The following is a 12,871-nucleotide window of genomic DNA, read 5'->3' on the forward strand; positions in this document are numbered from 1 at the left end:
TGACTACTGATCGGTTCTATGCATCGGTCAAACTTGCTGAAGATCTGTACAAGTGTAAAATTACTTTAGTTTACACCACGAACAATAACTGCAAAATATTCCTGAAGAACTAAAAACCATAAATGGAAGAGAATTGCACTAAAGCAAGTTTGCATTCACTCACTCTGCATCTGGAAAACCACCTGTGAAGTTAGTGTCGTACATTCCTTAACTTAATATGAACCTAATCATGCTGTCATCACAACATCAGGATGCCAAAGTTTCTGAAGATTGAAAAAAATATCATCAGATATAAATTTATTCCATAACTCGACCAAACAGTCTGTAGACACCGTTGATCAAATGTCCAGGAAGTGTACTACTATGAAATGTACCCGTCGTTGGCGGCTATCAGTATTTTACACCTTAATTGACATCACATGCATAAATTCTTACACACTACTTCTTCTTCTTTTCCTATGCTAAAGTGTAAAGGAAAATGAACCTTACTGTACTGTACTGTAGGAATGTATGTTTGCATGGTATATTTACCGACTCTTAGGTAATTATATATTTAAGGTTCATTTTCCTATACACATGCGCATAGGGAAACGAACTCAACGAAAATTGGTCTGATTACTCTATGTTGATATGTGGCTGGGAGGCGTGACCAGTCTTAATGGAAATATTGGATAGGAAGAGCATTGTAACATTCGCGGTTTTGGCATAGGAGTGACGATATGCTATGAGTGTGTGAGTGAGGTGGAAAAGTTTTGAATGATGTTGAAAAATTTGTTGAAGTATTAACCTTCATAAATTAATTTAAAATACGTATTTAAATTATATATTTGTTTCTTTTTATACAATCTTTTTTACTTAAATCACTTAATAAGGAATTAATACTAACACAAAACTTGTAAATACAACCATATGGCTAAAATATAATGGTTGGCATTATTTAGCGCTTCCTTGATCCAGCATGTTACCAAAAACGTGCTTGGTCCACCTAGGGTAAACCCACGAACTGTAAGTGTGCCTATTTACAGTGAAAGTAATTACTTGGTTTTCCCAGTATGTCGGCACGTGATAAACTTAGGTGAGTGGTCAAATGAACAACGTAACAGTAAGTAATTCTCGTAAAATAGAAATGAAACAAAATTAATGCAGTATTTTAATTCTAAGAAGTATCTTTATATCCATCTCTGTGATGTAGTGGTTAGTGTGATTAGTTGCCACCCGCGGAGGCCCAGGTTCGATTGCCGGCTCTGTCACGAAATTTGAAAAGTGGCACGAGGGCTGGAATTGGGTCCACTCAGCCTAGGGAGGTCAAATGAATAGAGGTGGGTTCGATTCCCACCTCAGCCATCCTTGAAGTAGTTTCCGTGGATTCCCACTTCTCCTGCAGGCAAATGCCGGGATGGTACCTAACTTAAGGCCACAGCCGCTTCCTTCCCTCTTCCTTGTCTATCCCTTCCAATCTTGCCATCCCCCCACAAGGCCCCTGTTCAGCATAGCAGATGAGGCCACCTGGGCGAGGTACTGGTCCTTTTTCCCAGTTGTATCCCCCGACTCACTGACTCACACTCCAGGACACTGCCCTTGAGGCGGTAGAGGTGGGATCCCTCGCTGACTCCGAGGGATAAACCAACCCTGGAGGGTAAACAGATTAAGAAGAAGAAGAAGAACATGTTTTACATGGTTTAAATTCAAGTTAAATTTGAATGCTATCATGTGTTGACCACCTGAAATATTCAAGTTCTTGTATTAAATATCGATGGTCTAATTCTAATAACATGTATCTGACAATTCACTTCTTTTCCATTATATTCCGTAAGACTGGTTACGTCTCCTAGCCACATGTGGATATGCAGTCCATCAAAACAATTTTCGTTGTGTTCATTTTCCTACGTGTCCTTGTTATGACATATCGTCGCTCCAATGCCAAAACCACAAATGTAACAATAATCTTCCAGTCCATTAGTTCTCTTAAGGTTGGTCACGCGTCCCAGCCACATATTGATATGCAGTCCTCCAGAAAAATTTTCGTTGTGTTCATTTTCCTATGCCCATGTATAAAGGAAAATTAACTTTAAATGCATCATAATCTAGGAGTGGGCAAATATGTCACGCAACCATACATTCCTACAGTACGGTACAGTAAGGTTCGTTTTCCTTTACACAGACGCATAGGAAATTTGTCTGGCTCCATAGGTAAATATTTAGCATGCAGGCCTTTGGTCACAGGGGTCCCGGGTTCGATATCGGGCAGTGTCGGGAATTTTAACTGCCATTGGTTAATTCTGCTTGCACGGGGGTTGGGTAAATGTATCGTCTTCATCATAATTTCATCCCTATCACCACGCGCAGGTCGCCGATGGAAGTCAAATCAAAAGACCTGCAGCTGGCGAGCCGAACATGCCCTCGGACACTCCCGGCACTAAAATTCATTCGCCATTTCATTTTTTTCATAGGCAAATTAACTCAACGAAAGATGATTCTGATGGACTGTAGACTTTATCAATATGTGGCTCAGAGGCGTGACTGGTCTTAAGGGCAATAAAGGATAGGAAGAGCAATGTCACATTCGTTGTTTTGGCATAGAACAGACGATATTTCATAATGCTCTGACAAACTGTTTTTGTTAGGTTGAAGACTGGGATTGATCCTGAGGGGCCATTGCACTATAGCTTGTGTAATGCTGGAAGTATCTGAGGCAACAGCACACGTATTATTACAGCTATCAACGTCGGGTTTTTGAAATTTGATCCTCGCATCTTCATAATTTTATCACAGCGAGTGACTTACAGTACTCCATTTCAAATAAAGTGATAGTTTTGGGGAAATGAAACTAAAAACCTACAATCTGTTTTCCAGTCATGGACTGGGTCAGGGATGTAATGAATTAAACATATATAGGCTGTTATTACAATGGGGTCGCCACTCCCAAGGTGATTTATTGAATGAGTGATGAATGCTATGAAATGATAATGGAGAGTGTTGCCGGAATGAAAGATGACAGTGAAAACCGGAGTAACCGGAGAAAAACCTGTCCCACCTCAGCTTTGTCCAGCACAAATCTCACATGGAGTGGCCTGGATTTGAACCACGGTATCCAGCGGTGAGAGGCCGACACGCTGCCGTCTGAGCCACGGAGGGTCTTTTTGAGGAAATATAGAAGTTAATTTGTATAAAATCAGAGTATATTTTAGTTTTTTAATTGCTCTATGAACTTATTACAATAAATTATAACTTGTATGGAAAAACTTTAAAAATATTTTAGAAGGCCTCTCTACAACCCTTTTTACCTTTGTTGTAAACATCGTGTTCTTATTTGATGTAATAACGTTAAATCTCTTCCTCCCTGGTGATTTTGGATTCCTAATATTTTTGTGACCTGATTTGCATCTCTTTTAAGGGCTGTGTATTTTTCAATTGTCTTTATTTCATTCTTTCTTTCTTTATTTATTTATTTCTTTGCTCCAAATCGTCGCTGCGCAAGCAATATCACCTATCTGCCCATGCTTTTCCGATCCATTATTTTCCTTAAGACTTGTCACGCCTCCCAGCCACGTATGAATATGCAGTCCATCGGAACAATTTTCGTTGTGTTCATTTTCCTATGCCTGCGTGCAAAGGAAAATTATACTTACAGTAGTGCACTGTTGAAATGTATGTTTGAATGACGTATTTACGCACTCCTTAAAGTGTAATGTACTTAAGGAAACTTATTCAGTTTTCTCCTTTCAGGTTTTTCTACATAAACTTAACAATCACTTTTTGTCTTCCTGAAACCGGTCCACTACAACTGCGCTTCGATGTGGCGACCAACAATTTAACCGAAGTACTCAGCATCGCGTCAACCTGGTTGCATACCATTACAGGTAAACTTGATACACAGACGTAAGTGCCCTTTCGACCGAGCAATGGCGAGCAATTTATCCACTTGATTTGAAGTTGTTGCACCTGTAGCACGGAAACTGTAATTTTCCGATCTTGGGTTCCTATTCAAAGCGTTATCTATTCAGTACGCTCTACCAGGCCTAGGAATTTGTAATGGGAATTTTCGAACGCCATGTACTTTGGAGACTATTTCATAGTCCTTACGTTACCATTCATACAGCTCCAAGATGCAGTTCACTTCATTCACAGTACCTAGCGAGTTGGCCGTGTGGTAAGGGGCACGCAGCTGTGAGCTTGTATTCTGGAGTTACTGGGTTCGAACCCATCTGTCGGCAGCTCTAAAGATGGTTTTCAGTGGTTTCCCACTCTTACATCAGGCAGATATTGGGGCACTTCCTTAATTAGTGCCACGGCCTATCCCTCCCGCTCCCAGCCCTTTCCTGTCCCATCATCGCCATAACACCTATCTGTGTAGGAGTGATCTAAAAACTAATATTGTAAACTAATTGTAAAAAATACATTGGAGTCTTTCTCCCTTGTTGCATCGTATAAGGTCGAGTTTCTTGTCGAGTGCAGGTGATTCAAATGACTGGTTCGTGGAAGGTACTTGTTGCTGAGGAATGTTTCACAGACCGCAGTGATTTCTGCAGACACAGGCACATCCACGTCTTACCCTGTGGCGATCCATTCATACGTCACACTTTTTAACCGGATAATCGTGAATATCAGATATATGGACCTCCTGAGATATGAGATCAGAACAACATGTGATTTTAACATTTTCTCAATCAACTGGGAATTCTTTGGTAAACTTTCTTTGAAATGATGTATTTTGTCACGAAGTCGCTGAAGTTATAAATGAGACTATGTTGTCGTGTTTAAGATCACTGAACCTTACGTCTGGAAATTTTTCCTCTTGGCAGGGAAGGAAATCAGTAGAGGAAGACGGCTGGCTTGAGCGAGGTGACGGAGAAGCCTCCAATAGTCCACATAACTCATGGCGCGTAATCAATAAAAAAGACATTTTCTTTTACTTCCTTTTTCTTTTTTTCTTTTCATCAACTTGGCGAATGTCTTGGCTGACTCCCTTCGTTCCGTCCTGCCGTCTTGGAGCACTTTATAAAAGATAAAAAAAATATCATTTCATCCTCCCTCCTTTCTTCGGCGTCTCCCCTCAGGACGCCTTCTCCCCGCCCCCCGTCTTTCCTTCACACATCAGTCTCTCTCACTCTGTCGCCTCTGCGGCTACCATTTCCAATTTGCGCCATTTTGTTTCATTTTTACAGTTCGATATGTCCCTTCTTTCTTCTTTCACTTATTCATTGGTGTTTCCCCGCGGGGACTTTCTGTGAGTTTGACCAACAGATGTCACACACTTAAACGGAGCGAAGTTTGAATAAGTGCATCTCGTTTCAAACCGTCCACTGCAAACTAAATTTGTAATTACCCTACATCGAATTATATTTAGATTTAATGAGAAGAATTGTGGTTACTAAACGATTTTAATGACTCATTCAGAACGAACTTTGCGGAGAGTCAACTGCTACTATATTTGATATATTCTGATGGAAGTTTCGACACAGTCTACATCAGCTATAGTGTTGAACCAACACTCATAATGGGAAATACCTGACAAGATATGTGTGAGAGATATCGTCATTCGATTTGAATATGACACTCATAGGTCAGAGTCCAGCCAATTCATGTGTGACGCTTTGAATGAAATGTCACGCCTCCTTTATTCAAAATTGAGGGTAGTAGTACATTTATGATCCTGTGTGGAACATTTTGTCAGAATGAGGTCACCTCAGTAAAGACCAGCCGTTAATTTCTGGCAGAGTTGTGAATCGAACCTGAGCCTACCGTGTGGGGAGCCTACAGTGCTGACCTCCATATCATGATGGCATAAATTAGTTCAGAAATTAACAGAACTTTTAAGTAGTGAGACTGATCACTGATCCAAAGTGGAGGGTACAATGGCAAGAGTGTACCCTACTCGTAATGAGAAGGTAAAGACTGAGATAGAAATGAAGTCGATGGCTGAGTTATATGTATAGATCGGTTTCGGTGGTGGGGTACTGTGAAGCTAACGGAGTAAAATATCTCTTTTATTTATTTTTGACTTCAGCAATTGCAAAATTAGTGCTCGTGGCTCTCTATTACACTTAACCACGTAAATGACAAGATAATACATGTATAAATGAAATATACTATTCTATTATAAAATCAATGGTAGGTAAGCTAAATAACAGATTTGGAGAACGCATCGTCGCTGCACCGGCAAAATCTCGTTTTCCGCAATATTCTTGATATTCATTATTCTCCTTAGGACTGGTCACGCCCCCCACTCACGTATGCATGTGCAGTCCACCAGAACGATTTTTGTTGTGTTCATTTTAGTATGTCAATGGTATAGGTATCGTACTGTAGGCACGTATGTTTGCATGACGGATTTACGCACTCCTACAGTATAATGCATTTAAGGTTCATTTTCGTTTACCCGCCGGCATAAAAAAACGAACACAGCAAACATTTTTCTAATGGACTGTGTATGCATATATGGGTCGGAGGCGCGACCAATCTTAAGGAGAATAATGGATAAGTAGAGCTTTGTGCAATACGAGGTTTCCTCGGTTGAGCGAAGATATCGTCCCTCCTATGCCAAAACCACGAACGTGACAATGAACTATCCATTATTTCCCTTAAGACTGCTCCCAACTCCCAGGCACATATCGATATACGGTATATCAGAACGATTTTTATATGTATTAGTATGCTAGGGGCTATACGTCGCACCGACACAGATAGGTCTTGCGGCGACGATGGGATAGGAAAGGCCTAGGAGTTGGAAGGAAGCGGCCGTGGCCTTAATTAAGGTACAGCCCCAGCATTTGCCTGGTGTGAAAATGGGAAACCACGGAAAGAACGATTTTTGTTGAGTTCATTTTCCTATGCTAAAGTGTAAAGGAAAACGAACCTTCCTGTACAGTACCGTAGGAATGTACGTTTGCATGACATAGTTACCCGCTCATAGAGTGTGATGCATTTCGATCGCTTTCTTTTAAAACCTCGTATGTTCCAATGCCCTTCCTGCTCATTATAATACTTAAGACTGGTCACGTCTCCCCATATTTATATGCAGTCTATCAGAATAATTTTCGTTGTGTTCATTTTCCTATGTTCCTTTGTAAAGGAGAATGGACCTTACAATACCATATTTTAGGGATGTTGTTTGCATGTTGTTTATTCCTACAGTATAATGCATTTAAGGTTCATTTTCCTTTACACACCAGCATACGAAAATGAACACCACGAAAAATGTTCTGACGGACTGCATATTGTCGGCTTACTTCTAAAACCTCGTATGTTACAATATTCTTCCTACCAATTATATTCCTTAAGACTGGTCACGCCTCTCAGCTACATATTTATATGCAATCCATCAGAACCTTTTTCGCAGTGTTCATTTTCCTATGCTGACGTGTTCAGGAAAATGGACCTTACCACACAGTATTGTTGGGATGTTGTTTTCACGGCGGATTTAAACACTCCTACAGTTTAATGTACTTAAGGTTCATTTTCCCATGCACGTCACCATAGGAAAATGAACACAACGAAAATTGTTGTGATGGACTACATATACACATGTGACTGGGAGGCGTGACCAGTCATAAGGAATATAATGGGTAGGAAGAGCATTGTCACATACGAGGTTTTAGAAGTAAGCCAACCATATGTGGCCGGGAGGCGTGACCAGTCTTATTGGATATAATGGGTAGGAAGAGCAATGGGACATACGAGGTTTTAAAAGAATCCCAACGATTTTAGGTTCATTTTCCTTTTCACATGCGCATAGGAAAAATGAACTCAACGAAAATTGGTCTGATGGGCTGTATATTAATATGTGTCTGGGAGGCGTGACCAATCTTAAGGGACCGGGCGAGTTGGCCATGCGGTTAGGGGCGTGCGGCTGTGAGCTTGCATGCGGGAGATAGTGGATTCGAATCCCACTGTCGAAAGCCCTGAAGATGGTTTTCCGTTGTTTCCCAATTTCACACCAGGCGAATGCTAGGGCTGTACCTTAATTAAGGCTACGATCGCTTCCTTCCAACTCCTAGGCCTTTCCTATCCCATCGTCGCCATAAGACTTAACTGTGTCGGAGCAACGTAAAGCCACTAGCAAAAAAAAGTCTTAAGGGAAACAATGGATGGGATTAGAATTGTCACATTCGCGGATTTGGCATTTTAAAATATTTGTTCTGGGCGTCGACCCATGCGGATCTTTTGCCCCTACTGGCACCATGGTATATGAAACTGCTTGTAATTTTAATTTCGGAAGTGTGGAATGTTGTATGTGCGGAAAGGAAAAATTACGACGTCAATAACACCCAGTCACCAGGCCAGGGATATTAATCATTACAATTAAAAACCCCTGGCCCGGCCGGGAATGGAACCCGGAGCCGACCGGTAACAGCGGACCCGTTGCCCCTAAACCGCGGGGCTGCACTGGATTTGGCATAGGAGTGACGATATAATGATGAAACAACCAAAGCTCATGTAATAAAATAAAAAGAAATCCGGATCATAAAATTAAAAGAAAGGTGAAGAAGTCATATTGATAAAGAAACATACAAACTGAAAAATATAAGCCAATGCATAAACACAAGACAATACATCATAAGGTAACAGAAATACAAGTATTGCAATAAACAGTTATCTACGTACATTAGTTTTAGGTTTGATATTATGTAGGCCTACATTCACACTATAAGAATAAACATATTGTTAATAATCTAATATTAAGTATAAGAAATTACAGTGTTCTTCGGCTGTACATTAGAATGGCAGTGTTACTAGCCTAAACACCACAATCACCCAAATTATCATACGTCACCAATAACATGAAAAAGTCAGCGGTATTCAACAGGTAATCTCTGCATGCAGTCCTAAATTTTGATACTGACTTACAATTCCTGACAGCAGCTGGAAGTGAATTCCAAAGTCGTGACCCAGCCACAACGAAGGATCTATTACACATTGAAGAGTGGTTGACGGGAAGAGCGAGGGATGTGCCAGATTTAGTGTTTTAATGCTGGAATGGGGATAAGAAAGGGAATTTTTAAGAAATGTGATTGGGTAGATTTTCCTTCAGAGTTGGATATATCAAAGTACATGAAACTTCCGTCGCCTGTCGTGTTTCATCCGGGGAAGAGCAGTGTAGGTACGTATTATGTGAGCATCATAAATCGAGTTGTAAGCAAATCGAAAACCAGAGTTCAATGCTCGTTCATGTTTCGTAGTATGTTCACGGGTCGCATCAACAAGGACAATGTGGCAATAGTCAAGTATTGTTAGTATCATAGTTTGGAGAAGGTTTATCTTTACGTGTTGTTGTAAAATGGCCTTATGTCCTTTCAAAGGGTGTAGCGTCGTCACGTACATCCTTCTACATGTATTTATTACGTGTGCAGACCAGTCCTGAGTTTCAGTCAGGGTCATACCTAGGTTCTTCACTTCCTTGCTGAACGGGATTACCTATACAGGTTTAAGAAGGCCCCGTGTCTTGCCCGCTCTCATTGCAGTATGGATCATACTGAAACAGCCCGCTATTTCACAAGGGTGGAGTGGGACGGACTGTGAGAGAGTGGGCTAGTGGTGGAAACAGGACGGGATGGGTCAGATTTAACTACTGGCTTGTGTGGGCTTGAGTGCAGGGTACGACTGGATGCATGAGCAGGAGTGACTTGAAACTTTGTGTTTGTGGAAAATTGCATGGGTGGTTTCGACAGTTTGAGGGATAATCATGGCGTCTGTAAAGGTATCCATTTTCAAAAACCTTCAGTTAAAATATTGCGGGCTGACTGGCTGAGGCGGCAAAAGCGTTTTTGTTATACCCGAAAAGACGTGCGGTCGATTCCCCGCCAGTAAGTCTAAAAATGTAAGAAACGAGGTTTCCACTTCCGGAGGTGGACATGGCCCTGATAATAATTTAGCCTACAACAAAAGTGAGTACCAGGTTTATTCCTGGGGTCAAAAGTGGCCGGGCTTAGAGCTAACCACTCTACCCCACACAGTGCCGAGGTTACGGATAGTGGAAGACTTTACATTCCACACCTACGAGGCCCTTCATGGCCTGTACGGAGATGACATGGCCTTCAATTAAAATATTAAACTTTGTAAAGGGATGGGAATGATATTATCTCTCCTCACCTCGAAGGAAAACCTGTCCAGCCGTAATGGCATTATCCTGTCACTGTACTAATATGCAAGACGGTCAGGATTGGGTCAATGAAACAGGATGGGACGGGAAATGCGCGCTGTAGTGGCGAGCAGGACGGGAAGGCCAGCCCCTGTTTCACAACGGTGCAAGAAGCGGGCAGGATGGGACGGGTTAGCAGAACACTACTTTTTTAATTTTTAAAAGTGCTATTTTTTCGGGGCGTCGACCCATGTGGATCTTTTGTCCCTACTGGCACCATATTGTGTGAACCTGCGTGTAATTGCAATGGCGGTAGTGTGGAATACTGTGTGTGAGGAAAGGAAGATTAAGGACGTCACAAACACCCAGTCCCTAGGCCAGGGATATTAATCATTACATTTAAAAACCCTGACCCGGCCGGGAGTCGAACCCGGAGCCGCCGGGTGACAGGCGGACGTGTTGTCCCCTACACCGCGGGGCCGGACAGAGTTCTACTTACTAAGAGAATAGTGGAGGGTAAGAGAAGCAGTGGGAGACAATGGTTAGGTTCAGTTTTTAATGATTTGGAGATAAGAAATGTGAAATTAAGGAAAGCCACAGAGATAGTTGCAACTAGAGGATTATGGAAATTTTGGCAGGTATGTGTCCTCGTGTGCCTCGAGGTGGTACCACACCTCAATGGACGTGAGCTGTATATATAGTCGCTCAAAAACAGATTGAGAGCATGGTATTTTATAGGGGGTTACCCGTAAAACAAAATGAACCTCACCGTACGCTCTGTAGGAACATATATGGACGGCTTACTTCTAAAACCTCGTATGTCCCAATGCTCTACGTACCCATTATATTCCTTAATACTGGTCACGCCTCTCAGCTACATATTTATATGCAGTCCATCAGAGTAAATTTGTTGGGTTCATTTTCCTATGATAATGTGTTAAGGAAAATGGACCTTACCATACCGTATTGCAGGGATGTTGTTTGCATGGTGAATTTACGCACTCCTACAGTATAATGTATTTAAGACTCATTTTCCTTTACACGTTTGCATAGGAAAATTGACACAAAGAACATTATTCTGATGGACTGCATATCTATATGTGGCTGGGAGGCGTGACCAGTCTTAAGGATAGTAATGGATAGGAAGAGCATTGAGAGATACGAGGTCTTAGAAGTAAGCCGTCGATATGTTTATGACCTAATCCCGCACTCCTAGAGTATTTAAGGTTCATTTTACTTTATACTGCAGTATTGGAAAATGAACACAATGAACACCGTCCTGAGGGGCTGCATATCGTCGCTGCCGGGACAAAACCTCCTATGTGAAATATTTTAGTTTAAAACTTTGGCCGGTAAGGTTCTGTCATCTAAGGTGCAATATTGTGTGCATATTGTCAAAGCATTCTCGCTCTTCATAATGTATGTGCTGCGGGTCAGTATATCTCCAAATATATTATCACATAGGAGGTTTTGTCCCGGCAACGACGATATATCCATATGTGGTTGGGAGCTGTGACCAGTCTTAAGAAAAATAATGGCTTGGAAGTGCATTGTGAGATACGGGGTTTTGTCCCGTAAACCCGCGTAAGTTATGTTCCCCTTTTTTATTTTATCAGACTTAATTTTAATTGTCATCAAAATTTAATTCACCTCCCGTACAGATACAAACTCTCTGGATAAGCATAACAAAAATTATATCTATGGATTCAATTGTTTTTGGGAAAAGTGTTCCTTCGCGGAACTTATACAGTACAATACCATGCGCTCACTGCGTGAAGTCTTCCTCATGAACTGAATGACGATTGTGTCTGCACCAATGTGCGTATTTATATTTGGATGAGCCAAGAATTGAAAAGTTTGTGGTCTGGCCAGTGTATTAGGTAATGCTCTGGCATCCATTGCAGTTCAGCCTGGAAATCATTGAACACTTATTATTGCGTGGCTTGAGAGTGGGATTTTATCCCACTTTTATTTTCGGTTTTGAAGGCACACTGTTCAAATCAATCTCGAATTTGTGGGAGAGCTGCGAATCGAACCCAGAGCCACAAATAAGGAAGCAACCATGCCAAAACCCAGACCATGACGACACATTTCGTAAGGTAATGAAGCATCGAGTAGCCTATATGGAATCAGGTTTTCTCATGAATAGCACGTGGTGATTAACCGCGTGGAGTTCAAAAGTGAAATAAAGCTATTATTATTATTATTATTATTATTATTATTATTATTATTATTATTATTATTCAAGGCTGTCTAACTCAGATGGTAGAGACGTGCTCGCTTCACCAGGAAGGATATGGGTTTGATTCCCCGTCAGAAAGTCGAAATATTTTGAAATGAAATTAAAGCACATGACCCTGAAGTTCACCCACACTAAAGTCCGGCTTCATGGCTAAATGGTTAGAGTGCTGGCCTTTGGTCACAGGGATCCCAGGTTCGATTCCAGGCAGAGTCGGGAATTTTAACCACAATTGGTTAATTTCGCTGACACGGGGGCTGGGTGTGTGTGTCGTCTTCATCATAATTTCATCCTCATCACTACGTGCAGTTCGCCTACGGAAGTCAAATAAAAGGACCTGTATCTGGCGAGCCGATCTTTTCCTCGGACACTCCCGCCACGAAAAGCCGTACGCAATTTTATTTTTTTACCCAGAATAAATATAAAATAAGCCCCAGGTTAACTCCTGGAGGGAAAGGTTAGAGCTAATAACTTCATCCCAGTGTTGAGGTTACGAATAGTAATAATAATTCACGTTATTTGATTTACGTCCCACTAACTACCTTCACGGTTTT

At 41.4% G+C, this 12,871-nt stretch overlaps 1 long non-coding RNA gene across 2 annotated transcripts in view; it reads left to right on the top strand.

Annotated features, from left to right (window-relative positions):
• LOC136863038 (uncharacterized) overlaps window positions 1–12,871 on the top strand; it is a 639,732-nt gene that overhangs the window by 488,259 nt on the left and 138,602 nt on the right. The window contains exon 3 of one of the 2 annotated variants that reach the window (XR_010859139.2): window positions 3,727–3,856. The exons of the other annotated variant lie outside the window; for it this stretch is intronic. This is a non-coding gene — a long non-coding RNA (uncharacterized lncRNA). Of the gene's footprint in view, window positions 1–3,726; window positions 3,857–12,871 lie in introns of those variants that run through there. 2 annotated transcript variants of the gene reach the window in all.

This window comes from Anabrus simplex, chromosome 2 (genome assembly GCF_040414725.1).
Source record: "Anabrus simplex isolate iqAnaSimp1 chromosome 2, ASM4041472v1, whole genome shotgun sequence".
Classification (NCBI taxonomy): Eukaryota; Metazoa; Arthropoda; class Insecta; order Orthoptera; family Tettigoniidae; genus Anabrus; species Anabrus simplex.